This window comes from Octopus bimaculoides, chromosome 11 (assembly GCF_046866305.1).
Source record: "Octopus bimaculoides isolate indiv1 chromosome 11, ASM4686630v1, whole genome shotgun sequence".
NCBI lineage: Eukaryota > Metazoa > Mollusca > Cephalopoda > Octopoda > Octopodidae > Octopus > Octopus bimaculoides.
The window spans coordinates 1-16035 of record NC_142938.1 but is presented as its reverse complement, the minus strand read 5'-3'; the positions used below and the strand labels follow the sequence as shown (position 1 = coordinate 16035).

General features: G+C 39.9%; 2 long non-coding RNA genes across 4 annotated transcripts in view; one reads left to right on the top strand and one right to left on the bottom strand.

Annotated features, from left to right (window-relative positions):
• Nucleotides 1–11568, top strand: part of LOC149133146 (uncharacterized) — a 28570-nt gene extending 17002 nt beyond the window's left edge. For 2 of the 3 annotated variants that reach the window (XR_016243531.1, XR_016243528.1), the window contains one exon: nucleotides 11194–11568. This is a non-coding gene — a long non-coding RNA (uncharacterized LOC149133146). Of the gene's footprint in view, nucleotides 1–9722; nucleotides 11111–11193 lie in introns of those variants that run through there. The other variant, XR_016243530.1, reaches the window with a different exon arrangement.
• Nucleotides 6070–11238, bottom strand: LOC149133147 (uncharacterized). Its single transcript, XR_016243532.1, has 2 exons — nucleotides 11169–11238; nucleotides 6070–7811 (listed from the first exon to the last, which is right to left on the bottom strand). It is a non-coding gene; the product is annotated as an uncharacterized LOC149133147 (long non-coding RNA).
• Nucleotides 11569–16035: the final 4467 nt, after the last annotated feature.

Genomic DNA, 16035 nt, shown 5'->3' with positions numbered 1-16035 from the left:
TATATTTATATATATATATATACACGCACACACATACACCTTACAAACTGATTGGCGGCAAGAAGGGCATCCAACTGTAGAATCAAACCACAAGTGAACCCATTAGCTTGCTTACCAACCACACGGTTCCGGGTTCATTCCCTCTGCGTGGCACCTTGGGCAAGTGTCTTCTACTATAGCCTCGGGCCCACCAAAGCCTTGTGAGTGGATTTGGTAGACGGAAACTGAAAGAAGCTCGTCGTATATATATATATATATATATATATATATGTGTGTGTGTGTGTGTGTGTGTGTGTGAAACAGGTAAAAGAGAGTAAAGATTATCTATATATATAAAAATGAGAATGTGTGTCTGTCTGTCTGTCTGTCTGTCTGTCTGTGTGAATCCCTAAAACTCGAGAACTACACAACCAATTCCATTCAAATTTTACACATGCCTTACTTAGGGTTCCAGTTGTGTTTTAGTCAAAAAAAATTATTAACTTGTTGCAGAGTTCGAGCACACGGCAACATAATATCTCCTCCACTATTACGTGTCAAAAGTGAAACAAAAACACTCATGTCAAATACTTTCACTTTAAAAATGAAACTATTCCACTAACTGAAACAATCACATTTCCATACTGTAGTGACAGATACTTTCACAGAGAGAGAAAGAGAGAGAGAGAGAGAGAGAGATGTATATGTATACATATACATGTATATGTACACCATTTCGATACTGTAATGACAGATACTTTCATAGAGAGAGAGAGAGAGAGAGAAAGAGAGAATGAGAGAGAGAAAGATAGAGAGAGAGAGAGAGATGTATATGTATACATATAGATGTACACGTATATGTATATATATATAGATCTATATATACATGTATATGTATACATATGTGTAGATGTATATATATATATATATATATATAGATGTACATGTAATATGTACACATATATACATATATACATGCATACAGATATCTATACATATATACACCCATCACACACACATACACATGCACACAAACACGCACATTAGTCATTTGTTTTCTTATCCAAAACTACGTCAAAAGTACTGAATGGATCTTTATGAAATTTGGAAATTATATTCTTTGCATAACGGCCATAACTCCTATGAAAATTCATATATTTTTGATGTTGATGAAATTTTAACCCGAACATAACAGATGAGCATTATTTAGAAAATGATGTCACACGTTATCAAGGCTACCATTCTTTCTGGATTTGCAAAAGGGGATGACGTCTTTATTCCAAGAATTCCTCTTACTCCATCAGGAGCAGACATTCCTTTTACATTCAGAAGACTACAATTCCCCCTTCGTGTGACTTTTGCCATGTCCATAAACAAATATCAGGGTCAAACACTGTCTGTAGCTGGTCTTCTCTTGGAAGAGCCCTGCTTCTCACATGGACAACTGTATGTTGGCTGCTCAAGAGTGGGCAGCAACAAAAAACCTATTTGTATATGCTCCACAAGGGAAAACAAGGAACATAGTTTACAATGAGGTGTTATAATCACAACAGCAAGAAAGTATGTACATGATCACCTTCTTTAACGAAACTTCATTGACTTTCATATATTTATATTGATATACATATATATATATGTGTGTTTGGGTGCGTGTGTGTATATACATCTCTATATATAAAGATGATGCGTAGTCTAGACGGCGTTTTTAGATTTCATTATTCTCTTTAACCCGGGCAACGCCGGGTATTTCTGCTAGTGTATATATATATATATATATATGTGTATATCTGCCTATCTGTCTGTCAGTCCATCCCCCTATCTATCTGTCTGACTGTCCGTCAGTACACCCATCTGTCTGTCTATCTGTCGGCTGTTTGTTACGTTGACTTCCGTAAGCTGAAGTCATTTTTCTCTGTTAAAAAGCTGCCCAACAACTTTTGCCTGGCCTCAAGCGAGGCTTTCACCCTTTAAAGGGTGAATTTTCGAATTTTAAAACATTTCATAAAAATGTTTTTCATCTGTCTAGAAAAATGAACAGCCTTTCTAAGACTGCCAAGTGTTTCGGTCTTTAAATTAAAATTGGGATTTCCACCATTGCCACCGACGAGGCAGACTTCAAATAACACTCAACACATTGAGACACTGTCACACTCACCCTTTTGAATAAGCACAATACACATACTGATCCAAGTGGGAAGGGGAGGCAGAAACAACGAAGACACTGATGAAACAACGAGCAGCAGGGCAACCCCGACTATCACTTCTCCTCTCACCACTACTCTCACTTCCGTCCTGAAAACTGCCATCACCGAACAACAAACAATGTCACGGACAAACTAAATGATTTTGCTTCTGTTTGAATGCAAAAGAAATATTTAAAGTCCTTCTCAAAGGAAGAACTTCTACAATGTAAACAATTATTATACAAAGAAGACAAAACCATTAAACTGAACACCTCACACAGCATTTTGTAAGACATCCCCACCCCAAAAAACCCCCATTATTTACAAAACACTGAACATAAAAAATAAGATATTAGAAGGGGCCACTTAAGAAACAGTTGGGAAATGTGTACAGGCCATAATGAGCATTCAAAACATATATTGCAAGAGTGTAAAGATTTGCCTGGATCGAGGTTCGATTTGATACGGAAGAACGGGCAAAGGGACACTCGACAAAAAGTGTTTGGATTGCAGGGGATTTCTAAGGATTCCCACTTACCTTGGTTATCGGGTGACAACGGTAAAAATTAAAAGATGAATGGCAAATGGCCATGGAGGGGGGGGGGGAGAAGAAAAAGGGGAAAGAAAAGAGACATAAAATCAAACAAAGCAGGGAGGGTTCACCGCTCAGAAGAGCAAAACTCCCACACAAAATAAAAAAGATTGACAGCAACACTACAAACACACGAATACCAAATGGCCCCACGAAAGTTGATAGCAATAAACACAAACAATTCAGACCTAATGTAATACACCAACAGAAGTGAATGTGAAAACAAACAATCACCCATGCACAACACAAAAAAACCTCCTTCACGTGACACAAAACATACTGAAATCTCTCTACCTTGATGCAGGAGGGAGATTTCAAAAGTAATTAACAGGAAAAAAAAAATGGACAAAAAACATTCTGAGAAATGATTTTGAGGAGGGGAACAACCAACCTTCAAACAGTGACTTTCTCTCTCTCTCTCTCTCTCTCTCTCTCTCTCTCTCTCTCTCTCTCTCTTTCTCTCTCTCTCTTTCTCTCTCTCTTTCTCTCTCTCTTTCTCTCTATCTCTCTCTCTTTCTCTCTCTCTCTCTCATTCTTTTCCTTTTGTTTGTAAAACACAACTTTCGATAGGAACATGCTTAGAATAGGTTGTATAAATGTGCGTGGCTTGGGGTCCCCATGGAAACAAGGCTGTCTGTTAAATGAGATCGAGTCACAGAATAGACATATAGCCATCAGTGAGACCAGACTCCACAACCCACGGTCTCCCCAACCCACGGTCTCCCCAACACATGTTCAGCAGACAATTTGACGTTTGTTTTTCTCCGTGTCTGCCAAGAATGGGAGGAGGTGGTACCATGGTGCTTTTAGGAAGAGTCTGGACCTCAAAGTAAGAGCAATATTCCTAGACCCGGAGGGTAGGCTGGTCGTTTTGGATGTCAATGGTGTGCTTTTCGACCGATAACAATTTATGCACCGTCCTTAACAGGTCAGCTGGATTTCTTTCGACGTCTAGAGGTTTTCCTGGGAACGTCTCGACTTTTACTTTCAGTGGGGGATTGGAACGCTACCTTGGACATGCAACTAGACTACGTGGGTAGAGATAGAAATAGAAGGGGATGTAAATGCTTCAAAGACCCACTCAGACATTTCCAACTGTCTGATAGGTACCGACTGAACCACTTGAATGCACTAAAGTGGACATGGACCAATCGCATCGGGCCATCCTGATCGTATTTAGATAGTGTTCTACAGGACAGTGGATAGGGATAGTGTAGGTTGTCCACAGTTTCATATAGTCAGCTACACAGGTCATAAATTTGTGACTTGTATGTTTGACTTAGATAAGAGTCATAGGCAGGGTCCCAGTTACTGGAAACTAGATGCGTTATTCACGGCGTGCCAGGCTTACAGAGACCGGATTAGCACACTAGTTAAGAGGGCGTTGACGGGCACCAGCATCAACAATAGATGGTGGTATGCCCTAAAGAAAGCAATTAAAATAGACTCGGTTGGGTATAAAAAGGCTCTAGTGATAGATCGAAATAGAATAGAGGGAGACCTAGTTAAGAAATTAGAAGAGGCACATACATGTGGCATCATGTCCAATGTGTTGGCAGTGAGGTTGGCCCATGACCAACATTTCAACGCCAAACACGAAGGATATGTTGTCAGAGCTAGGATGAGTGCTCTGGGAAACGAAGGAGTTGGAGCCACCTGAGAGGTCCAAGTGGCAGAGGCGCAACAAGGCAACAAAGCCACCATTCGGTCTCTGACAGATGAACAGGGGCGCGAATTACTCGAGCCCGAAAGAATGTGTGAGGCCTTTCAACAGTAATTTGCCCGACTGTACGGGACAACTGGTGGGTCAGAATGCAGGGTGGACTTTAGTGCCTACCTGCATGGCTTGGAGTGTATGTGGTGCAATGACGGTCTGCCTTACGAGCCTTATTGTCATATTCCAGACTTGTTTGGAGGCATTTTGGCTGCAGTCTACTGTCACTGGCATCAAAATGGGAGTATCCGCAGTTTTGTGAGGTGGGGAGCGGTGGTAGCGTTAAAGAAAGATCCAAACAAGGAGATTGTTATAGATCATTTTCAGCCCATCACTCTGCTCAACGCAGATTTGAAAATTTTGGCCACGGTGCTAGCCGAGAGGTTGGAGCTTATCGTTGAGACGCAAACATGCGCTGTGCCGGACAGGAGTATCCATGACAACTTCCATCTGATGCGTTACATCATAGACAGGGTAGTTAAGGAATCGTGCATGGTTGGGGGCACCGATCAGTTTGAATCAATCGAAAGCTTTCGATAAGGTTGACCATCGTTACTTAGAAGCTGTCCTTAGGGCACTGGTTTCGGTTCCTTGCCTGAGGTCACCGTGGTCTTTTTCGCAGACTCCTCTTTCCACAGATAAACTTAATTTGTTTTACCTTTTTACTCCACTTTATTTTGCTGTTTACACGCCCCAAACTTTTTTAATCGTTTTTGTTTTCCTTTCTTTCTTTCGAATAGAAAAGTTCTACATTGTATTTTCCCCTCTGTATACGGCCCTGTGTAGCTAATAAAGAAATCTATCTGTCTGTCTAACGGTCTACGTTCTGTCTGTCTATCTACACACACACACACACACACACCTATCTATGAAGGGTTACGTAAGTTACTCAAGAGTTTCGTAATTCAGACTCGTCAAACTTTGACGAAATCCATTCACGGAACTCTCGCACTTTCCCTCATTTATTTAACTTAACAACTAAATCTTAAATAGATTTTACTCAAATTTACTGCTCCCCGCCTCTTCTTTTATATATATATATAAATTTGTGGGCTTCTATGAAGCACATACACGCTATATATATGTATGTGTGTATATATATATAAATATAAACAGGCATATATACAAGGGCCGGGAACAGGGGGTGCAGCGGGTGCACCCACACCCCCTAGAGTTTTCAGGGGTTGCAAGATCAAAATTTGCATCCCCTACAAAATCTTACCAGTTGCAGAAAAAAAGTGTTTAAAATCTATCGGTATAAAATGCTTAAGTTCGATCTCGTTTCAAAACAAAGAAAAAAAATAAACATATAAATAAATAAAAGTAATGAAGCTGGCATAAAATTCCTTAGGGAGTTTAGAACCACTAACTTCTGAACTGAAGGCAAATAGCGTCAAAATACCAAAACTTAATTGACAATAACAACAGTAGCAGCAACAATAACAACAACAAAACCAGCATGTATGGTTAATTTTGAATATATAGCATTACTTGAATTCTTGAAGACAGCTCCCACCTAGTTTCTGTCTGTCAATACTTCTCTCCATCTTTTAGTACCACTCCCAAGTTCTTTGTAATTGGTGTTGCTAAAGACTTAAAACACGGTTGACTGGATTCGACCGTTTGACCCCAGTCTAAAAATAAAACCCCTTCAAAATTCTTTCAATACAAAACGACCATTTAATACTCCATACCATTATTTGCTTGACCACTGCCTGGGTAAGTGCCTTTTTTTTCAACTCCAACCTGATTCACCTTTTCATTAAATCTTTACTTTCCTTTTGTCTTTATTCCTCTCTATCTGCTTGAGTTCCTTAGGAAATAGTTTCCTTTTTGCGTTACTACTAACACATCGTATCTTAAAGACGTAGTTTAGGCAGAATACCTTATATATTGACAACTTTCATTTTTTATCTTGCCTTAATTCTGTCATATTATTAACCAAAAGTCTTCCTGCCTATATATAAAATAGTATCTGCGTCATATCTGTTTCCGATACTGTCCTGCTTTTTCGTTTTATATAGAAAACGTTGATTTAATTAGTTTGATAAGTGCCTCTGCACGAAACTCTCGAACCTTCAGTCACTATGTAACTTTCTCCGATGAATAAATCTATACTTATTGAGACTGACTCAACATAAATTCTATTTTTCATGTTTGATGAGAACCCAATAATGTTCGGAAATCGATTACAGTTGTTCATCTTTTTTTTCAATCTACGGAGAAATGGCTAAATTTGCCCTCTTTATAAATATACGATATATATATAAATCTAAATAGACCTCGATAATCGGCTCGGGAATCTCCCCAATGACTTTACAAAGGTCACTTGGGGCCCCAATTCGCCGTGAAACCATTTGGTAGCTGGTATCGTTACGAGGTCTATTTATATTTACCCACTTCTCTACTTGGAGAGTAAGCCCTCCTCCGGTTATATGGTTTTACCGTATATTATCACATATGTATATATATATATATATATATATCTCTATATATATATATGTATATATGTGTGTGTGGAGAGAGAGAGAGAGAGACGTAGGTAGGTACATATGTAAGCACACAAACACGCACGCATATATATACGAATGTATGTATTTGTGTGTCTGTATGTCACCCCACCATCGCCGTATAACTAATGTTGATGCGATTATGCCCCTGTAACTTGTCGGTTCGAAAAAAGAGGCGTATAGGCTACTTTTGTATTATAGTGTGCGTGTTGTTATTTAACCCAGGGTCAAACCTGACTGAGCAGGCTCGTGCTCAAAGTCACTCTGGCCGTGACCATCCCATCCTATTCCTACGTCTCTGCTTGAAGTAGTTGTGTGGGATTTTAATCGAGATTTGGTTACTACTTCTAGCAGTTCGAGCCAAAACGTATAGGCCAGTTGTTGTTGTTTAATCCCAGGTCAGTCCTGATCCGGGCAGCTCTACAATCAAAGATGTTCCAGCAATGACCATCCCTTCTGTTATTCAGACAGAGTGTATCTAGGACTACATTGTGTAATGTATAGTATAGTGTTCAGTCTTAATAGCTACAGTTGTAGTTAGTTCCGTCTTGGTTCAACTTGCGCTTGGTAGCCTCTTCGTTTACACCCTTTAAATCCCACTTCAACTCAACAAAACTCTGTTACACACACACACACACACATACATGCAGAGCCACCTTTGAAAGTGTCAGTCTTTAAGGGATTATGTTCGTCCACCACTGTTTGGCCTTCATTGCTGCACATTCTCTGTGTGTTTTGTGGATAAAGTTTCCTTTCGATCTCAGCAGAACTTTTTGCCAGACACTTTGTTCACGTCGATTGAAGCAATGACAAATAAAGGGTCTTCAATGTACCTGAAAATTGAAGGAAAAGATGATGGATAATGAAACGAATAATGCATGGCAAATTGAATGCAATTTAATAAATGATAATATACGTGTGTTTAATTGTAATCGTCTAAGCCCTCTAACCACTAAGCTACACACCTGCACTTGTACGTATCTCCTAGTAGTTTTGTCTCTTGCATGTGAGATATCTCTGTGGGTTTAAGTGGAGCGGGGTCAGTTGTCTGATGTTCCATGGGGTTTGCTGCTAAGAAATCAGATAGGGTTTGGCAGTCTGTTATTTTGGAACCAGTTTTCTTGGTGATTTATCCAGGGTTGAAATAGTTGCCTGGCAATGTCTGGGGGACAACGGATTAGATGTCGGTTGATTATCCTGTTATGTTGTTATTTTATAGGTGTGTGGCTCCTGGTTAGGAGATTCAGCTCATAATCGTAAGGGTGTGGGTTTGGTTCCCACACTTTACTTCAGCTCACTCAGCTGGCAGAAATGAGTCATACCTGTAATTCAGTGGACCAGCTTATCATGTTCTGTGTTCTGTGTTGGATTTCCCTGAGAACTACATCTATCGTATGCATGTCAGTCGCATCTTGTCTTCTACTATAGTCTCAGGTTAAGCAAATCCTTGTGAGTGGATTTGGTAGAAAGAAACTGGAAGAAGCCCATCACATATATGTGTGTCTTTGTGTTTGTCCCCCCACCATTCCTTGACAGCCAATGCTGGTGTGTTTGTGTCCCTGTAACCTAGTGGTTCAACAAAAGAAAGCGATAGAATAAGTTCTGAGGTTGATTTCTTCGACTAACACCCTTTAAGGCGATGCTCCAGCATGACTACAGTCAAATGGCTGAAGCATATAGAAAACAGTAAAAAATGTCTGTGGTGCACTTAGCCACTTGCTTGTTAATTTCACGAGCAGGCTGTTCCAGTGATCGGAACAATCCTAATTGACCAACAGCATTTTTAGATGGTGTTGGATCACTTGACACTTTGGTTTGCCTTCATTCTGCGCTGTGGTTCTGTCTTCAAGTGGTTGTGAAGTGTTTTGTTTGCCAGATGGGAATGTGGTTGAACACCATCCTCTTTTCTGATGTTGTGAGGATGCTGAAGGATTAAGGGGGGAGTGTGGTGGCTGTTGTTGTTGGTGTTGTTTAACCTCAGGTTAGTCCAGATTGAGCAAAATCCATGATCAAAAGTATCACAGCCATGACCATCCTGTCATTAACAAATCCAGAACCACATGACACAGCATATCCTGAGTCTAGCCACCATGTAGTGGTCTCCCTCATTGGCTCATACATACATATATATATAGATAAGAGAGTAGGGTGTGATTTGAGGGAGATTTGGCTGCTATTTCTAGCAGGTCCAGCTACCATGTAGAGGTCTCCCTCATTGGCTCATACTTACATATATACATAGATAAGAGAGTAGGGTGTGATTTGAGGGAGATTTGGCTGCTATTTCTAGCAGGTCCAGCTACCATGTAGAGGTCTCCCTCATTAGCTCATACATACATATATACATAGATAAGAGAGTAGGGTGTGATTTTGAGGGAGATTTGGTTGCTATTTCTAGCAGGTCTAGCTACCATGTAGAGGCCTCCTTCATTGGCTCATACATCATCATCATCATCACCATCGTTTAACGTCCGCTTTCCATGCTAGCATGGGTTGGACGATTTGACTGAGGACTGGTAAAACCGGATGGCAACACCAGGCTCCAATCTAATTTGGCAGAGTTTCTACAGCTGGATGCCCTTCCTAACGCCAACCACTCAGAGAGTGTAGTGGGTGCTTTTACGTGTCACCTGCACGAAGGCCAGTCAGGCGGTTCTGGCAACGGCCACGCTCAAAATGGTGTCTTTTATGTGCCACCCGCACAAGAGCCAGTCCAGGGGCACTGGCAGCGATCTCACTTGGCTTGCCGGGTCTTCTCACACACAGCACATTTCCAAAGGTCTCGGTCAGTAGTCATCGCCTCGGTGAGGCCCAATGTTCGAAGGTCTTGCCTCACCACCTCAGCCCAGGTCTTCCTGGGCCTACCTCTTCCACGGGTTCCCTCAACTGTTAGGGTGTGGCACTTTTTCACGCAGCTATCCTCATCCATTCTCACCACATGTCCATACCAGCGCAATCGTCTCTCTTGCACACCACAACTAATGCTTCTTATGTTCAGCTTTTCTCTCAAGATACTTACACCCTGACGGGTATGCACACTGACATTACACATCCAGCGGAGCATACTGGCTTCATTCCTTGCGAGCTTACGCATGTCCTCAGCAGTTACAGCCCATGTTTCACTGCCATGTAGCATGGCTGTTCAATGAATTTTCAAAATTCTAGTCGTTCTATTGACGGGATTTTGTCAAAAGAAAGTGAGCTAAAAGTAAAAAAGATACAATTCCTCTTTCCATCAGGAAAGGAACCTTTGGAGAAAACTCCAAGCTGCCATTATATGGAATTTTTTTTTTTATTTAGTGTTTAATTTTATTTTTCATTTTCGAATTAACTGTCACGATATCTGCAAGAATAAATTGCATTGATATAAGAACTGCCGTTCAGTGGCACCAGTTCTGTAGAGATGTTTGTTTGGCAAAAAACTGGTGCCGGACAAAACTCCAATTGCTGGTCCGGACCATAGAGTGGAGTTCCATGAAAGTTTGTTCTTCAAAAAGAAGAACAATGGACGACGAATGTGTCGCAAAACTTGGGTTGTTGGATGTTATGACACCACAACCAGAAAAAGGATTTCTTCAACGTCTACCCGATAGGAGTGCAGAGATGTTGGAGAATGTTATCAGACAAAACGTTCTTGCAGAAAATTTATGACTGACAATTTGGCAAGCTATTGGAATCTGCATATACTCGGTTCCATTCACCAGACGGTAAATCGTTCCCCAAATTTCTTAGATCGGTCATCGGGGTATGTAAAAATCAGCGGAGGTAAAGATTATGGGAGATTATTTTTGTTGGTTTTATTTTGAAATGAAAACATTATATCAAGGTACGATTCAAGAAGATTGGATCCAGGGCGCGCATCCGCGCATGCGAGACGTGACTAGTGGATCCTACGACTCTCCAGCGCGCGTCACGCACAAAACATGTATGAGGGTGTTTGCGTTTTGTTTACAATGTGTTTTATTTACTTTGTTCAAAAAAACCAAAACAAACCGTCCTGCATGTTTTGTGCATACATGCATTGGCAATAGATTGTTATTGTAGGATCGACTAGTCACGACTCGCGTGCGCGTGCGCAATAGCAGGTGTGTGCGCCAATTAATGGCGGTGAATTCGAATGTGTGAAAAAAAGGTAAATTTCAACATTTCTCTCGTTCAACACCCGACAAAGCATAAACCACAAAATTCACCTTTATTCTGTAATTCTATCTCCAGAAAATCGAAAAATACAAGTTATTCGCTGAAAAATTCTGCGCCAGAAATTGCAAAAGAAGAAAAAACCATTTCACAGCTGATGTCTTCTGCTGAATTCCAGACATTTTCGAACAAGGTAAGGCAAAGAGATTTCCTTTTAATTGGCTTTCGCTTGTTTCAATAAAGACAAAACAAAACACTAACATGCTTTTGCTTTTGTTCAGACTTCGTTACTACTAATTTTTATAATTTCAGCATTCGTTTATTATTGTTTTCAAACGTATTTCTGCCAAATGTCATTTATAAAACATGTTTAAAGAAAAAGGGTGCGGATGCAGTCACGCCCCTCACCTTCGAAAATGTGTTTTTTAGTGAAAGGTTTCTTCGGAAACGTGTCTGTTTATTATTACATGTGTGTTTATATAGATGTCTGTAGGTATATAACGTGTGTATTTGTCTTTCTATAGCTCGAGAGAGAGAGAGAAAGTTGTAATGGAATTGAAGGCTTGTAATGGCTGTGGAGTATCTCTGGGTCAGTTCGTCGTACTTTATATTGTCTGATATCGTCTTTAAATCACATTTCACCTTCCAACACTTATAACCCCTCCTGAATCTCAATATTTCGTCGTTTTTTTGGCTTTCGGACACCTCAGTGCTTGTCCATCCATCGACATGCACAAATCTTGCAGTCCTCCATTTTGTTCTCTTCTGGATCCTTTCTTGGTCTACGCCTTTCAAACACGCGCGAAACAATTTCCAGTGGGAGGAGGGGGAGCCTGTTGAGCCTTGTGTTTTTTTGTATTTGTTTTTTTTTCTCTTGCTTTGTATCGGAGGGGAATGGGTGGAGGGGGTGTCTGAGAAGGTGGGTGGGGTGGGGTGGGACGGGGTGTATGGCTTGGGGTTCTAATTCAATCTGTCCTTTCTTCCTCTTCCTTCAGCTACCATCCACTGTTCTTTGTTTCTCTTTTCATCCTGTTGCACCTTCTCCGGCCCCTTTCTAACTTCTTCCTCTGCAGAGGCCTTTTTTAGCAACATTTAAAGCAACGAGGGGTTCTGCCCTCCACCCCCACCCCCACTCTCAACACTACATCTCCAATGGTCACCGTTTCCACCATATTTTCAGTGGTTCTGCCAATACCCAATATGATCAGGTCCAATGTTTGCTCTTTCCATACAGAATTTTCTGTTTTCGTGGCCTGCAGGACGGCTATTTCTTCTTTACTTCCGAGAAGAACAGCCGCCACAACCCAAGCCACATCTGTTTCTGGTGGGATTCTCTCCACCCTAATCCTGGAAGTCCTTCTTCCAAGATATGTAGGTTACTGTGGTTACAGCATATTCTTTTGCCTTTCCTGCCTTCTTGAACCACAATTGTTCCAAATCTGCTTCCTCTGCCTCAACGTTTTCAATTTTCCTTTCTTCCACTGAGTACACCTTATATATTTACTGTTTTCTTACCCATATTTTCCAATACTTTCTGGAGTAGGGACAACTTAGCATCACCACCGATCCTACGTGCCATCTTCTCATATTTCTCCATGTTTGTCAGGTCCACCTCCTTTTTTGTGACTTCTGTCACTTCAGCAAATCTTTCTTCTTCCTTAAACACTTGTCCATTCTATCAACTGCTCGTACGAGCCACTCCTCCGAAGAGGACAATTCGGACTCCCTAAGGTCTGAATAGAACATGTTCCTTACTGTTGGCATTGCTGATCCTGCTTAAGGCGGAGAGAAAGCACAAGACAGTCGACCCCTCCTCACACAATCAACAAATACACCAACACTATGTAAAAGCGTGAGAGGAAATGGGAAAGAAGAAAGAGAGCGAATGTCTTAATTCTCCTGCTTAAATAGTCGTTGCCGATGGGAGTCTTGCCGATGAGAGTCTTGCTGTTGTATTAGATTGATAGATAGAGAGATATTGATATATGTAAATATATATGTGTGTATATATTTAAGTGCAAGATCTCAGGATCAAGGTGTAGGAAGTGAGTAAGCTTCAAGCAGTCCATAGTAGAAAGTATAAAAAGCAACTTTGAAGAACATTAGTGGTTTATTGTCAAAGAAGATTGTAAATGTTTTCAAAAATTAGGGAACAGAGGAGATAAAATCACCAGCAGAACCTCAGAAATAGTAATTAGCCTAACGAGGGGTACTCCACTAGCTACTGATAAGGGTGAATACACCTTAGTTAAATGAAGGTTACATTGTTGTCAAAATATCTCAAGAGAATAAGGTTCTGCTAGCTGGGAGACATATTTTACTGGGATTTTCACCTGTTCCAATCCCTAAATTTGCATGTGTCTGTAGTTATATGTGTGTTTGTGCATGTGTGTGTGTGTGTGTGTGTGTGTACATGTATGTAGAAGAGAAGAGATGAGAAAGGAATAAACGATCATCTTCTGAACTTTCTAGGATGATTGCTCCTTCCTTTGTCATTCCTTTTCTTATTACTGCTCTCTACTTGACTAATGTGTCATTCTGGTGTATATTCAGTTTCACACCAGGTTATTTGGATCTCAATGCCTTAGCAATATATTCTTTTACTTGTTTCAATCATTTTGATTGTGGCCACGCTGGAGCACCACCATTTAGTCAAAGAAATCGACCCCGGGACTTATTCTTTGCAAGCCTAGTACTTCTGTTGGTCTCTTTTAATGTATTTTAATTATCATGTGCTTTTCAAGAGGCTTTTATAATTGAAGATTTCAACTTCACAATTCAGTCTTAATTCACTGTGAGATACACGTTTCAAGGTTGTATTAATGTCCAACAGAAGTGTACCCCAACACCGTAACTTTGTTTCCTCATAGCTGCATGCAACAAACATGAATATTTGAAGATAAAATTCTTTACAAATGGAGTAGATTACAATTGTATCTGGATTTGTTGTGAAAAAAAGTTTTGAAGGAGGGTGAAAAGAGGAGTTTCAGATAAATCACCCATGGGTTGTGAATAAAAATAGGGAAACAGAATACTTTGAGAGAAAAACCCCACCCTTTTTTTTTTAAAGCTAATTTCAATAAGGCAAACCCCCATCTGTGTCATAAACAGATTCACTGTAGACACAATAAACATATGGTCCTGTGATATTGGACTGGGGTGGAACAGTTCTCCACTATCTACTTGAAGCTCTTCTATAGGCACTGTACTAAAAATAGCAACCCTTTATATTCTTAAGGTGGTGATATACAAAAAAGAAAACTTAATAAATTTATCATACAGACAGAGACATGGCTGTGTGGGAAAGAAACTAATTTTGTAATCTCATGGCTTCAAGTTCAGTCCCACTGCATAGCACCTTGGGAAAGCGTGTGTATATATATACATATATATATTGATTGAAGTGTACAGTATTATAGTACTATGTATCCATTGTGGCCATCCTTACCAGTCGGTTTTGCACTTGGGGCTTAATAGGTTGTTAGATAACAGTCCAATTATGTAACCCTGCACTCTTCAGAGCAGCTCTACTGTCTGTTTTGTATGGTTTCTATGACTGAATGCCCTTCCTAACTAATGCCAGCCACTTTACAGAGTGAACTGGGTTCCTTTTTATGTGGTGCCCATGCACATATGTTAGTACATTACAATATTAGAGAAATATTTCAGTTGATTTCACCAATCAGGCTCCCACACAACAGCAGAAAATCCCAATCCTGGTGCTTGTTAGAAGAAGGGCTCGTGCAAACAAAGAAGATTGTGCTGAAATGGATTTGTTGTATATATATAATATATATACATGGGTTGCATGGAGGCAAAGTGACTGAGTCCCTTTCAAGTGTTGGGCCTCATGGAGGCAATGACTGAGAAGACCCATCAAGCTGAGCAAAACCGCAGTTGTGGCAGATACTGGTACAGTACAAATTGGCATGTAAGGGCATCCAGCTATAGAAAACCATGCCAAATCAGAGAGGAGCCTGGTGCAGCCTTCCAGTGTGCCAACCCAGTCAAACCATCCAACCCATACCAGCATGGACAATGGATGCTAAATGATGATGATGATGACACAGATACAATAAATACATATGTGTGTATACATATATATATATATATATATATATATATATATATATATATATATATATATATATATATATACATATAATTATATATATATATACATATAATTATATATATATATATTTCGTTTTTTTGGATTTGGTTTGCAAGATTTCTTTGTCATTTCGTGTGTTGAAGCATCTTCTGTTGTGTCTGGGGAGAGTCATTTTCTTATTGTGCTTTCAAATTTAACACTCACCGGTAACATTTCCACTTATTTCTTATTTTTATTTTCCTAAAACTTTCGTTGCGTCTTGCAAACTTATCAATAGTCTTGACTCTGTCCGTTATTTATGCATGTGTGTGTCTCAGTGTGTGTGTATGTATGCATTCATGTGTGTGTATGTGTGTCTGTGTGTGTGTGCATATGTATATATGTATGTATGGGTGTGTATGCATACATGTATGCATTCTGCATATTCCTGTGTTTGTGTGTGTTTTTATGTATGTGTGTGCATGTGTGTATATGTATGTATGTACCTCTGTCTCCTTGTGTGTGCATGTCTGAGTGTGTGTGTGTGTGTGTTTTGCTGCTATGTACCATGTTTTTATGTATGGGTGTATACACATGTGTGTGTGTGAGTGTATCTGTGTGTATGTATGTATATATGTATACTTGTGTGGGTGTGTGTACGTATGTTTGTAAGTATATATGTGTGTATATGTGTACATATCTATGTATATGTATATATAATTGTGTATGTATTTGTATAAATCCATATGTATGTGTTATTAGGTTCTGTATGTATGTACATATATCTGTATGTATGTGTGTGTATATATGTATGTATGCGTGTATTT